Source organism: Pinus tabuliformis, chromosome 2_1, assembly GCF_031772625.1.
Source record: "Pinus tabuliformis cultivar Carrire ecotype Pingquan chromosome 2_1, CPIR1, whole genome shotgun sequence".
Classification (NCBI taxonomy): Eukaryota; Viridiplantae; Streptophyta; class Pinopsida; order Pinales; family Pinaceae; genus Pinus; species Pinus tabuliformis.
In genome coordinates this window covers 480,593,735-480,609,456 of record NC_142299.1, presented here as the reverse complement: position 1 = coordinate 480,609,456, position 15,722 = coordinate 480,593,735, and positions in this window count along the sequence as shown.

The following is a 15,722-nucleotide window of genomic DNA, read 5'->3' as shown; positions in this document are numbered from 1 at the left end:
TGCAATACAATCATCAAACATACATCATCAACATCACATGTATATGTAGTGTTGGAAGCACTCAACTTAACACATGCAGGATAACAACATTTTTGGGTTGTGTTATATTCTTTCCACAACTAGCTATGGTTTTGTGCATGGTTTTCGCACATGGTTTTGGGTGCAATGGTTTTCGGTCCATGGTATTTTGTAGATTCGGTCAAGGAAACTACAGTTATGTTCTAATTCAGGGTTAATGGATTAGGGTTTATGGATGCTTTGGTATGTATATATATGTATTGTAACATTGAAAGGAACATAATGAAAAATCAATCTGGTAGTCCCGGTTTTGGGATCCAGGGGAAAATCTCTGTGTATATTTGTTTTATGTGTTATGCTCTCACAATTATTTATTTTCTGTTTTTAGAATTCGTATACTGCTAAGGGGTTTTGCTCGGGCCTATGGTAGACCCTGTTCAGTGGGAGATCTGCGGGATCGATTCTTGTGGTGAAAGAAGATGGCAAGCAGTGGAAAGATAGAGATCGAGAAATTTAATGGTCAGAGTTTTGAGTTGTGGAAACTCAATATGGAGGATCTGTTGGTGGATAAAGATCAGTGGATCACGTTATATCCAGGTACTAAACCAAAGGGAGTGTCCGATGAAGAATGGAAGAAGTTGGATTGGAAGGCAAAAAGCACAATACATTTGTGTGTCTCAAATTCAGTATTGTTGAATGTATCAGGGGAAGCTATGACGAAGGCTTTGTGGGACAAGTTAGGGAAAAAGTTGTATAACTTGAGGATGAAAGATGGGGACTCGGTGACAGAGCATCTGAACACATTTAATAATGTGGTAAGCCAGTTATTATCTGCTGATATTAAAATTTCAGATGAAGATAAGTGCATTATTTTGTTGTGTTCTCTACCAGATTCGTGGGATAGTTCGGTTATTGCAATAGGTAGCAATGCAACTGCCTTGTAGTTTGATCAAATAGTCTCATCCTTGCTTACATAGGAGATGAGACAAAAAAATATGGAGAGCCAAAATGGTGATGCCTTGTCTATATGAGGATAGTCCCAGAACAGAAACAAAAATAAGTCCTCGAGTGGGAGATCTAAATCTCCAGGAAAACCTGTAAAGGTGTGCTAGAAATGCGGAAAGGAAGGGCACTACAAAAGGGACTGTAAATCTAAAGCTTCCTAGAAAGGAAAGGTATCTGATGATGCTCCTTCTGCAGAGGTGAAAACCACCTCAGATGAAGGTGGGGATGTGTACTTGGCTTCTTATTCAAGTACACATGTAGATCATGATGCATAGTTGATTGACTGAGGTGCATCATTTCACTTCACTCCCCATAGAGAGTGGTTTTGCGAGTATGAGAAATATGATGGTGGTGATGTCTTCTTGGGGGATGACAGGAAGGCTAGAATCATTGATTGCAGAAAAGTAAAGTTGAAGTTGCAAGGTGGAAGGATTAGAACACTTCCGTGTGTTCTGCATATTCCTGCATTGGCCAAAAATCTGATTTCTGTAAGCAAGTTGGATGATACAGGTGTAAAACCAGTGTTCGAGAAAGATGCCTGCAAGATGGTTCGAGGAGCACTGGTATTGATGTGGGGAGTTTGGATTGGAACTCTGTACAAGCTACAAGGTAGCACCATTATTGATGGGTGCAACATTTTTGTGGTTCCTGAAAGTGGAGCAGAAAATCTAGTGGTCTCTGGAGAAAAGACCATGATGTGGCATCAAAGGCTTGGACATATTGGAGAGAAGGGAATTCGAATACTTAATGGTAAAGGTATGGTAGAAGTTATGACTAATATCTCTCTGGATTTTGATTTCTGTGAAAATTGTGTATATGGGAAGCTGAATCGGGTGAGTTTCCCCTCTGGTGGTAAGAGGGCGAAATAGATATTAGAGCTTGTGCACGGTGATGTGTTTGGACATGTGAAGGTTCCATCACTGGGTAAGTCTATGTACTATGTATCATTTATAGATGACTTCTCAAGGAATACATGGATATATTTCCTCAAGAAGAAATGTGAAGTCTTTGACAAGTTTAAATAATTTAAGGCTCTGGTGGAAAACCAGACAGAGAAGAAGATAAAGGTGTTGAGGATAGATAACGGTGGAGAGTTTTTCAAGAAGGAATTTGAAGAATTTTGTAAGAGTGTGGTATAGCATAGCAGAAGAATATGCCATACACACCTAAGAAAAATGGAGTTGTAGAAAGAATGAACAAGACGCTGATGGAAAGGGAAAGAAGCATGCTCAGTGGTGCCAGGTTAGGACAGGAATTATGGGCAGAGGCAGTGGAGACTACATGTTACCTAGTCAACAGATCACCTTCATCAACGTTGGAGGATAAGACTCCACAAGAGGTATGGACTGGTAAGAAACCTTCTCTTTCACATCTGAGGGTATTTGGATGTGATGAATATGTACATGTTCCAAAGGAGAAAAGAAAAAAGTTGGATAGTAAATCTAAAAAATGCATCTTTATTGGGTATAAGGATGGTTTAAAGGGTTATAGGCTTTGGAACCCAGTAACAAGGAAGGTTGTGTACAGCCGAGATGTGGTGCTCAGAGAGATGAAATATGTTATTAAACATGAAATCAAACCAAAGGAACCTGAGAAGATAGAGTTTGAGCTTAAGGAGGAAGAATCAGACTCTACAGCAGAAGAGGAATAAGAATATGAAGAGCCACAAACTCCCATTGTGAGAATATCAGCTCGAGAAAGAAGGAAGCCAGAAAGGTATAGTCCATCTGATTCTATTAAAATTTTGATTTATCTATTACTGATGATGATCCCAGAACTGTGAAGGAAGCAATAGATTCAGAGGATGAAAAACTCTGGAAAGAGGCCATGGTTGATGAAATGGCATCTTTGCACAAAAATGAGGCTTGGGATCTGGTGGAGTTTCCGACTGGAAGGAAACACATTGGAAACAAATGGGTGTTCAAGAAGAAGACGAATGAAGAAGGAAAGGTGGAGAAATACAAAGCTCAGTTGGTAGCAAAAGGTTATTCCCAGGTGCCGAGAATTGATTTTGGTGATATTTTTTCTCCTGTTGCCAAGGTAGCTTCTATTAGATTACTTTTATCTGTTACTTCTGATTTTTATTTTGAGGTAGAATAGATGGATGTGAAGACATCATTTCTTCACATGGATCTGGAAGAAGAGATATACATGAAGCAACCTGAAGGCTTTGCGGTGAAAGGTAAGAAAGAACTGGTATGCAAGTTAAAAAGGTCTTTGTATGGGTTAAAACATCCACCAAGGATGTGGTATCAGAAATTTGATACATTTATATAAGGACTTGGCTTCACCAGAAGCAAAGAATATCACTATGTGTATTCTAAATTAATTGGTGACCCTGTTATTTATCTGGTCTTGTATGTGGATGATATGTTGTTGGTTGGAAATGACAGAAATTATCCATGATTTGAAGACCCAATTGTCCTCCAAATTCGACATGAAAGATCTTGGTGTTGCAAACTACATTTTGGGCATGGAAATTAAGAGAGATCAGAAAAAGAGGAAGATCTGGTTAAACAAGAGGAGGTATGTCGAGACAATATTGCAGAGGTTTAATATGTAGGATAATAAACCGATGAAGGTTCCTATTCCTGTAGGTGTAAAGTTATCTACTGAACAATGTCCCAAGACACAAGAAGAGGAAGAGGACATGTCCCATGTTCCATATGCAAGTGCAGTCGGAAGTCTGATGTATGTGATGGTCTGTACTAGACCAGACATTGCACATGCAGTGGGAGTATTGAGCAAGTTTATGTCAAAACCAGGGAAGGAGCATTGGACAACAGTGAAGCGGGTTTTTAGGTATTTGGGTGGCACCAGTGATTATGGTTTGTGCTACCAAGGAAGACCAGGATTGGACATAGTTTTGGATATCCGTGGCTTTGTTGATGCAGACTGGGTTGGAGATTTGGATAAGAGAAGATCTACAAGTGGGTATGTGTTTAACCTATTTGGAGGTGCAGTTAGTTGGATGAGTAAGAGACAATTTGTAGTGGAACTATCAACTATAGAGGCAGAATACATGGTAGCCACTCATGCAAGTAAGGAAGCAGTTTGGTTGCAGAGATTGTGTTCAAGTATGGGGTTAGTACAACGAGCTATAAGGATAGACTGTGACAGCCAAAGTGCAATTTTCTTGGCAAAGAACCCTGCTTATCATTAAAATATAAAGCACGTTGATGTTCAGTATCACTTTGTGAGGGATATGATAGAAGACAAAAAGGTGTTGCTGGTAAAGGTGGAAACTTTGAAGAATACTGCAGATGCATTGACAAAATATGTGAGCTCTAAGAAGTTCTCTTGGTGTAGAGAAACAATGGGCGTAGCAGGGTTGGATCAATGACTAATCTCTCCCGTGGAAAAAAAACAATAAGTGGGAGAATGTTGGGTTGTGTTATATTCTTTCCATGACTAGCCCTAGTAGTGAAACCGGGGGGTTAGAGGGGGGCGGATCCCCCCTTTCGTTGCGCCGATGCATAGCGAGGGTGTCACAGGGGCGAACCTACCTATGGTTTTGCGCATGGTTTTCACACATGGTTTTGGGCGCGATGGTTTTCAGTCCATGGTATTTTGTAGATCCATTCAAGGGAACTATGATTACATTCTAATCCAGGGTTAATGAATTGGGATTTATGGATGCTTCAACATGTATATATATGTATTGTAACATTGAAAGGAACATAATGAAAAATCAATCTGGTAGTCTGTGTATATTTGTTTTATGTGTTATGCTCTCGCAATTGTTTATTTTCTATTTTAGAATTCATATGCAGGTAATTTCTATACGGGGTTAAAACCTACAAACATATAGGTATTACACAATATACAATGCACAAATCCTAGAACTTAGCCAATTAGAACAACTTGAGTTATAGTTATGTATAGAACCTCAGCCTGTTCGATGCCTCATCTGCATGTCGTTGTAAGACTCCTCTAACTACAAGTGTCAAGCTCCTCTACTGCAATCTATGACCAAACTAGCGCCTCCATACAAAATTGTTGTTCTCTATTTAACCTCAAGTTTTTGTGTAGTGGAAACCCTAGATTTGGCCCAAATACCAAATTTCTTGTCCACCCTACCAAACTCCAAAATTTGTTCAAAGTCGGCCAACTTACGATATCACATGATCTCATAATGTGATCTCACTCTATGATAGCCACATGCATTCCCTCTCCATGATACCACACGTCCCAACACCATCACACAAGGTCACCAAAACAACTATAATAAAACCCTGCCCAACATGCCCCTAGGTGAGGCCTTACTCCAAGTCGCTCGTCATTGCATGACTCATCTCAACTCAAATTGGCTCAATCAAATAACCAAATTTTGGTTCTACCACCAAAATCATCGATTTTCGACTCCTAGGATTAGAATCACCAAAATTTGGCTCTTGTGACTAGAATCACCAAATTTCGGTTCCACCACCAAAATCACCAAATTTCAGCGCCTATGACCAAAATCACCAAATTTTAGTCGTGCGACCATAATCACCAAATTTTAGTTCGTGTGGCCTGCCTTCACCGCAAAACCACCTAAGTCACCATGCTATGTTCTATTCTATTGTCCAAACCAAACTTCCTTGTCTCCTCCAATCGAACTTGCCCAATTATATATACATGATGGATGGGGTAATATGAACCATCGTCTTGGTTTTCCTCCCACAGCCCTTGGGCTACCCACGTCTATTCGATTCCCTAAGAAAACTCAACATATATAACTCCACAACCATAACACACCTCGATTGACCCCTATGTGCATTTGAGCCAACATTGTGTATCACTCGGCACCCAAGTGTGCCTGAGATAACCAATGGGTGTGTCACCTACTACTCTCATATGCTCGAGTCGACATACAAAACAAGTGTGGTGTCCAACACTCAAATGTGCCCAAACTAATGAGTGGGTGTGTCACCCAACACTCCTACATGCTCGAGCCAACATAATTCTAAGTCCATGAAGTGGTGCATCATGACACATGACTGAGCAAACAACCTAAATATTATGTGTTTCACTCAACCAACCATATCTCATAAACACATGCCAAATATAAGATATGTGATGTAAAGCATCCATATAACATGTAACCGCACCACATCACCGAAAACTTGATAAATGACATGACATGTCCCTTCCCATAATTTCTAAGTGGGATAACCATCGCATTGCCCCTCCACCTATCACATCCCACCACACTCCCATATCTAAATTCCCCATATCTGAGAATTCACTTTGAAAACTTTATTTTTATCATTAATTTTAATTTTAGACATATAACTTTACAAAATATCTTCCCTCCTCATCCGCGGCAAGGAAATTTTATTTTGCCAAACATTACATCATACTTTTAATTATTCTCAAGTTAAAATATTACTCCACATGTAAATGGATTTTCTCTTTTCTAAAATATTATTGTATTTAATATTTTATATTATTATTTAGATACATTTACAAAATATTATCAGCATTTACCATTTAATTATTCTCAAGTTAAAATATTACTCACATGTAAATGGATTTTCTCTTTTCTAAAATATTATTGTATTTAATATTTTATATTATTATTTAGATACATTTACAAAATATTATCATCATTTACCATTTACGTGGTTCTTTAATTTTAACTTAACCTTTATCACTTTATTCAACTTTAGGATTTAGTTGTGTCTAAACTTACTGTAGTGTCTAATAAACTATAAAGTGGATTCTCCTTTTACCAGAATGACATTATGCTTTCAGCTATTCTCTCCTTTTTCCAAAATGGCATTTGCGATTGGAAGGGAGTGCGAGGTATTTTGAAAATGAAAGTTGTCTTATTTTCTTCATCTTGTTTTTAGTTTGTCTCAAGAATCTATTTTTATTTACTTTAACAACTATTTATCATAACAATAATATGGTGCACATAATTCGATTTAACAACATTTATCGTAACAATAATATGGTGCACATAATTCGATTTTGACTCTCAAAAATATGTTGAAAAAAAATGGACATCATATTCAAGGCCTTTGAGCACACTATAATTGATGGCTTCACTAAACCCATCGACAAGTCATCATGCTTGATCATGAATTATTAAATCCGTGGTATATCAAACTCATTTTTCAAGGAATCTTTGAATATTGATTAAATAACAAGAATGAAAGTAGTGAAAGTAGAGTTTTATATTATTTTGTATCAAAATATTTATTTAATTAAATATGATAAGAAAAAATAAGAAAATAATAGTTGTAATGTAATATAGTTTTGATTTTTACTGTTAATTAATTGATTAAGATTGTGTCTCATTGTGTTGGGTTCATATTTTTTCGTTATACATGAATGCTCACATTTCTGCAATCTGTCGTTATTTCCACCTCTACACATTCGTATCTTGCACAATGAAAGCCATCTTCGCATAGCTTCGGTCACACTTCTACACTCCACATAATTATCATAGTGTGCAAAATGAAAGCTTTTTGCAAGGTCCACATTTTGTCATTATTCAAGAACACTCCATTTCCATAATCATTTCCACAATCTATCACCTGTTTTGGTAGTTATTTATATGTTGACGCAATTAAGGCAATGTGGATGCTTTGTTTCCATCATCATTTCTGCAATCTATCATTATTTCCGCCTCCGCACATTTCACAAGAATATTAATATTTGCATATTATCTCCCTCCATTCTCTTCCTTTGTATCTCCACACTCCACACAATGCATCAATCTATATTTTATTGTTAATTTGTGTTCTATGCACCACTGCGCCTCCGCACTTTCACATTTGCCAATACACAGTGTATCAAAACTAAGGTGGAGTATATTGGAGGATGGTTGTCATATTAGTATGTGAGATGGTTGTCACATTAGCTTGAAATTACGAACAATAGTTGTTCATTGATACATTCTGCGGAGTGTAGAGAAAGCTTTCTTCCTCCACACTTCTGCACTCCACACAATGTATCAACGTTAACAGTTTTGCGGGGTATGATCTCAAATTAGAAGTTTATTCCTTGATCACAGAGAATGAAAACACCTCAACACTATGTGCATTCGATAATAAAAATTGAAAACATAATTTTAAACCTATCATGTTTCTCTTTTATTGAATTTTGTATCACTTTCTTAGGATATCAATTGCTTTTGATTTAGAAAAAGGTTTTTGCTATTCATTTTGTATAAAGTTTTACTCAATGCAGAGTGAGGAGGTGTGGAGAAGTGTGATTTGTAATACAAATGCTTCCTCCACTCTCCACACACTGTAAATATGAAATAGCTTGAATAGTGATAAACTATGTTAAGAAATAAAACCATAATAATATATTTGATAGAATTAAGTTCAATCAAGGACAAGTGATCAATAAGTATAATTTAGAAAAAAGTGAATAAAATTAAATTATAGTTAAAGTGCTTGAATAGTGATAGACTACGTTATAGATTTTTCTATCATAAGAATGAGTTCCAAAGTAGAAAGCATGAAAATTATAATAAAGATGTGCATGCCTTTCAAATTTAAATTGTGGACTATGTTTCCCAACATTAGGAAAACATGTGATCCCCCTTGCCCATCATATTGACATGTGATCCACTTTGTTGTAGATTCAAACCAGGTTCAATGTGTTGTGACAGTTGTCACCTTGTTGGAATTGCAATCTGAACCATATATTGAATGATTTTTGTACACGGAATTTTGATTAAAGTAGTGGAAAATGGCGTGATTTAGTTAGTCAATAGAAAGCGTCAATGAGCTTTAGGAAAAAGATTGTGGACACTAAAAGACTAGGTTGGGCAACTAGTATGGAAGGAAATAAAATTTAAAGGTAAGTATAATGTTGAAATTCATTGTAAGATGAGGGAGAATAGCTAAAAATATTATTTTTGATTATGTTGTAAATGTTTTTGTAGACTTGGATGGCATTATAAAATTTTTGGAAGTGAGATTAAGATATTAGAAATGAATATCATAAATAAGGATTTATAAACTGATAAAATATATATTATTTTAATTAAATGCACAAACACAGCCATCGCCATGCTTCAAAGAAATAACTTCACAGCTAATGTTGAAAACGCTGCAAAGTGAAGCTCTATGGAGTTGAAGACCTCACCACTTGATTCAACTAACTAAGAGAATTTATGTGATGCTGCATGTTCGAATCTTACTGGGAAACAATGAAAAAATATCCCAGATCACAATGAGAAGTGGGGCCTGTTGATGGTTGCAGAAATAATTCTTCTCTTGTAGGTTAAAATCCTGAAAAAAATAGTGGAGAAAAAAATATCTTAACGCAGAGAGAACTTAGGCCTCAATATAGCTATGGGGAGAAATTTACCTAGGTGTGTTTATCTCTAGTAGCTATTGCCTGGAATTTTTTCATGCTCTCATTGACCCCATATATTCGGGGGATACCTTCACAACCCACAATATTCACATCATTAAATGTGAATTGCAAGGTGACTCACCTCCCATGGTTTTACGTGTCACACATAACTCACCTCCCATGATTTTATGTGGCACACATAATATAACCTAAGTTTCCATAATATAAACCAAGATGCTTCAACCAACTCCCATAGCTTTCGTTAGACCTTTCATCTCAATTCTTAACTTGAGAAACTAGGAGAAGGATAAGAACTTAAAAATCCCATCTCCAATCATTTGCAAACATTGCTTGCATTATTCGATTAACGCTATTCCTAGCCTGTTATGGTATAATGTAACATTCTTCCTTCAAACACTCTTGTTCTTCATTGTATGGAGTGTTATTTTCACACATCTACCTATTGCTTTGATCTACATGCAACGATTGCTTTGATCTACATGCAACTCATGAAGATTCCTGTTGATATAAATTTTAAAACTATATTTTCTAGTCCATAATTTGTGAAAGTCATGCCAGGTTTGTGCAAATTGATGTTGTTTTGTCTTTATCGCATGCACTGCATTGGTTAGTTTCTTGGTTATTGCTTTACTAGATTGCTTTCGTTTATTCTGAATAGCTCTTACTACACATTTTTTATTTACCTTCATCTATTTATATATAGCTCAATTAGACTGTTGTTTTATTCGATTTTACAGCTATTTTTAAGGTCCATAATTTGCATAATACATGTAATGTTTCAGTAGATTGATGTTGTTGTTCCTCTAGTTATTGGTTATATTTTAAGAATGTGGGAAATCTATGTAGATTGTGTTTTTTGTTAATATTTTCTGAAGTTTTAGATTGATGAGATTATGACCACATAGAGCTTGATTTAAGTGAATGGCAGTTTGTTTATAGTGAATTTTTATTTATTTATTTATTTTTTGAAAAAAATGCCTTCTTTAATATTAAGTAAAGAAAGTGCAATTACATAGTTTTGTTTCGGGATATACATCCAAACTTAACAATAAAAACCCCAAACAAAAAAAGACTTAAGGTATGTCTGTTATACTATCATCCACTGTATGTTCATGCATTGTTTAATATATGCTTAGTTACAAAAAAAATATAAATATAGCAAACATATTATAATAATCCTATCTAAGAGGTAGGAATAGTGCCAAATTCAAATATGGGATCTCGGTTATATGCAACATAATGTATGACTCCAGGGGATGTTGAAATCCCTCTTTTGGAGAGTAAGTCAGCAATGATGTTCTGCTCCCTCTATATATGATTAAAATCAATGTGTTAGAATTCTCTTATCAGGATATGAATGCACTTCATTAAATAAGCCATAGTGGGAGGTTGGAAACATGACAATCCCTTAATCAAATCTATGCATCCTTTAGAGTCCCCAAAAATATGTAAGGTGGTAATGTTGAGCCAACTAGCAGTGAATAACATCCCCCGTAATGCGATGATTTCCACCCTTTTGTTGGAATCGGTACCACCCTCCCACCAAAAGTGATAATACTTGCCAGGTTCAGTAGAAATGAGTACACCACATCCACATAGTCCATATTTACAAGCCCCATCGAAAAATCCCACCAGATACTCATTCTAGATGTCTTACAAAATGACCTATCTAGATTTTTTAATATGATTCATGGGTCCTGTCTCAGAAAAATTAGACACAATCCCCATGACTAAGTATCTAATATCGGTTTGTTTGTCTTCAAATATCCTAAGATTCTTGCAGCGCCATATGCCCCAAATGATGAAGAAAGGCATTGAACCAAATACTTGTTGTGACTGAAACCAATGCTTAAAACATGCCAACAGTGAAATATGCTTCTAATCCTCGACAATCTGAAGCACACTAAGGACTGAAAACCAAATTTCTGTGGCAATCGAGCAATTCAAAAAGAGATGTTCAACATCTTCATAATTTTGCTTACACAACATATAGATACTTGGTCCAATGAAACCTCTGCGAGCTAAATTCTTCCAGGTGAGTACTTTTTCATTCAAGACCAACCATCTGAAACATTTTAGCCTCAAGGAGAAATTCAATTTCCAAGATTTGTGATACCAAGATAACTCCATAGTAGAATTATTTGGGATGGAAATGGATTTGTAAATGTCGTTGGTCGCAATTTGGTTCTTTTGTACTTGTCCAACCCATCTCATCTTATATGTCTTATCTAAAATTAAAATGCCTACAACCTCAATCTGTCTAATATAAAGAGTCCACTCTTTAGCTAAAAGACCAGACAGATCAATGTCTTATGCCCAGAGCCAAGTCTGTGAAAATGGAGAGTGAGGACAAAATGCAACAATACGAGATAAAAGATAAATACCTCTATCATGCAAGTGTTGGAGGAGAGGAACATATAGCATATGTATCCCTTGGAAACCACATACAGTGTCCAGTCCAACCTCAATCCTACTTCCATTACCGACCTCCCACCAAATCCCTGCAAATAGCCAATGCCTTTGTCTCATCATACTGCACCTGATGTATGAGGATCAGAGGGGGATTTTTGCACCACCTTTAATCCAGTCTTCATAGTTCAGATAGTCCAAATATTTACCTATGATGATCTGAGACCATATAACCCTGCCCGACAGTCCTCTCCACAGACTTTTGCATATGAGAGCCTTATTAAAAGATAAAGTATCCAAGATCCCCCACCACCCCTAATCAACAACTTTGGTTAAACTAGACAGTCTAGCGAGATGAATCTTGCATGATTGCTCTTTAATGGACCAAAGAAATATAGCCAGTATTGTATCAATTTTATGTATGATCTTCATTGGCAGAATATAGAGATGCATCCAATATACAGATAAATACTGAAGTACAAATTTGATAAGAATGAGCCTACCCCCAATGGAGAGCCACCTGAATGTCCAATGTTTTAATTTGAGATCGATTTTTTTATGATCCAACTCTAGTCAACGATTTTGTACTCATTCAGTTTTATTTGGAAACCTAAACATTGAAAGCCAGAGTCCACTTTCTGTACAGATATCCCAGATAAACCACATATCTGATTGATCTCACCCCCAGTCACTTGTGAAGAAATCACTTCATATTTATGTGAGTTCTTGATGAGGCCCGAAGCAGATCCAAAAGAAGATAATATATGATGAAATTGTGACCATTCAGTGATATAAGACTCTCCACCAAGCAGGAGATCATCAACAAAAATCAAATGGGTAATACAGATCTGTCTAGTCATTTTGATGCCCATGATCAAGCCTCTGTCCCTAGTGTCTGTGATTTTCCTATTGAGAGTTTCCATAATAAGAATGAACAGTATTGAAGATAAAGCACATCCTTGCCTTAATCCCCAATGTGCTTTGAAAAAAATAGTAGGGAGGCCATTTATAATCACTGCAAAATTGGCGGAAGATACCTAAGCCAAAATCTAGTTAGCATTGCGGAAATTAAGACCAATTTTATAAAGAATCAGTCTAAGAAATTCCCAATTAACATTGTCAAAAGCCTTGGTAATGTCAATCTTCATAAGGAAAGCATTATGTCTCTTGACATTAATAGTATGTAGTACTTCCTCCGCAATAGCCACCATGTCTTGAATTTGACGCCCCTCTATGAAACCAAACTGCTCCGGTGATATATGATCTGTTAGAAGTGATTTAAACCTGACAACAATAAGCTTAGAAATCAACTTATAGACAAAATTGCATAGGGAAATGGGACGAAAATCGAGAAATGAGTCCCTGCTCTTCTTTTTGGGTATTAATGCTATGAAATTAGCTTTAATGGCACCCGAAACACAACCCTTAATCTGGGACTCTTCCACAGCATTTAGAAGGTCCTGTGACATAAGATAAAAAAAAAATGAATGTATAGTTTGACCCCCCAACCGTTCGGTCCAAGACTTTTTCCTTAGCACAGACATGGAGAATAGAATGTAATTTTTCAATCATAATAGGCCTTCCCAGAATGTCATTCTCAGACTCCTGTAGCATCAAAGGCATATGATTGATAAAGTCCATTTGAACTCTAAAATCAAGTTCTTTTTCAGAAAAAAGAGCTCTGAAATGATGGTATGCGGTCTGTTCAATATCATATTGTGAAGTGAAAACATAACCCCCTTCTCCACTAATGTTCCAGATACCATTTTCCTTCCACCTCATAGATGCAAATCTATGAAAAAATTTTGAATTCCGGTCTCCAGCTTCAACCCAAATCGCCCAGCTTTTTAGTCTCCAAGCCATTTCTCGTGCCTTGTATAAATCTCTTTTCTAAGCTTCCAATTCCAATATCTGTTTTTTGCGCACTTTGGATGTGAACAGAGGATCGTCCAGATTGAAAAGAGCCCTCAAAGAGGTTTCGATGGCATTCAATTTATGGGAATCATCAATTCTTTTCTCTTTGACCCATATGCGAACCTCCGTCTTAAGACTATGCAATTTATTACTCAAATGATCCATTGGGTCGAACGAAGAAGATTACCCATTCCCAACCTTGTGCACAATATCAATGAAGTCCTTGTGTGTCAAGCACAAATGGTTGAATTTAAAAGGATATGCCTTACGGCCAGTATCCCTTGTTGAGGATAGAAAAATAGGAAGATGGTCCGAAGAAAATGAAGGAAAAACCAAAGAATGGAGATCTGTCAAACCAGAGACCAGATGATCTTTAACTGGAAATTTGTCCAATCATTTAGATATGTATTGAATCCCAGTCCTTCCATTTCTCCAGGTAGGAATGATCTTAGGTGGAAGAATATCTCGGAGGGACAGAGCATAAAAGAGAGTTTTGAAATAAGTCTCCATGGGATCAGATTTCACCTTATGTCCCCATACTTCATTATTTTCAACTGTCAAATTAAGGTCGCCAGCCATAATAATAGAAGGCAGATCCAAAATATCAGTTTCCAAAACCTTGTCCTAGAAAATGCGCTGCCTGAATAGGGCGCATAATAGTTGATGATCCTGATACGAGAAGTTGAACCCCGGGAGTGCCCAGTTAATAATATACCTGCAGAAGTCATGTAAACCATACGATTGAAACTAAATGTCTTCCAAGCCACCACTAAACCACCAGAGAGTCTGCAAGAACTGGTGGCACTGACAAGCCACCCCGGGCAAATGATGAGAATTATTTCCCATGATCTTTCCCTAGAGATCATAGTTTCTTGCAGTAGTATCAAATTTGGATGATGCTTGTGTATGATGCCTTTCAATGAGCATGATTTATGCTAGGGCCCTAGTCCCCTAATATTGTATGACAGAATAAGCATCAGGGGATTAGAGGAATGGGTTCGTCCATTGTAAGGAACTGAGAGAGAGAAGATGATGGGCCAAAACCAACTAGAGGTGTGACCAGATAGAGACAAGAAGAAAGCTTCTTGAATTTAACAAATTTCTTCTTCCGAGATATAGATCTAGTAACCACAGGGGATGAAGAAGAGGAATTAGCCATAAGGATTGAAGATAAGTTACCTTTATCTAGCCCCTTCCTGAGATGGAAAAATGATTTTTTAATGGACAAAGGTTCCAAACTGACCGAATCAGAGATTGATAATTCCTCCAAATCACGGTGAGGATGAATAGGGGATGTAGGGGAGTCAGTAATGAACTGGATGTGCGAAGGGGGGAGGGCAGATGGCCCAGGGAGAGGAGATACCAAAGGGTTTGAAGTGTGAACTAGATTAGGATATGGATTGGATGAAGGATAGGGAACAGTGTCAGCTTCCAAATTAACATTCAAAGTCAAAGGGGGAGATGTAGGAGAAGGTAAAGATACAAATTTGGAACCAGGAGAGGATAAAAGAGGAGAAAAGGATGTGTAAATACCTTGATTCGACATAGGATGTTCAGTAACTTCCTGACCATCCCAAACCTCGATCGAATTTTCATGGGTGTGCCTCCAAGAGGGTGTTCTACCAGTCGTTCTACGAGCCGGGAAAAAGTGTAGGAGATGCCCCGTCGAATGACAAGCAAGATAACGATATAGGATACCCCAATAGTCGATGCAGAGACTAAGTGAGAAGGAATCCCAAGATAATTCCATAGTTGATAATAAACCTTCGCCAAAATCCACCTCTACGAGCACCCATACAACCTTCTATCCATCTGCCCTATACAACCCTCATCCCAGAAGTAAAATGTACCAATGGAATTTGCAATGTCAATAATTGTTGAGCGGTTCCATAGCTCAAGGGGTAATCCCAATAGTTTAGCCCATACAATCTTACGCTGAGGGGATGTAGTTTGTGGATTGAATCCAGCTTGCCAATGTCGCAATAGCAAAAACCCCCGACCCTTAACCCAGGGCAGTGCGAGTATGAGATCGACATCTTCAGGACTGAGAA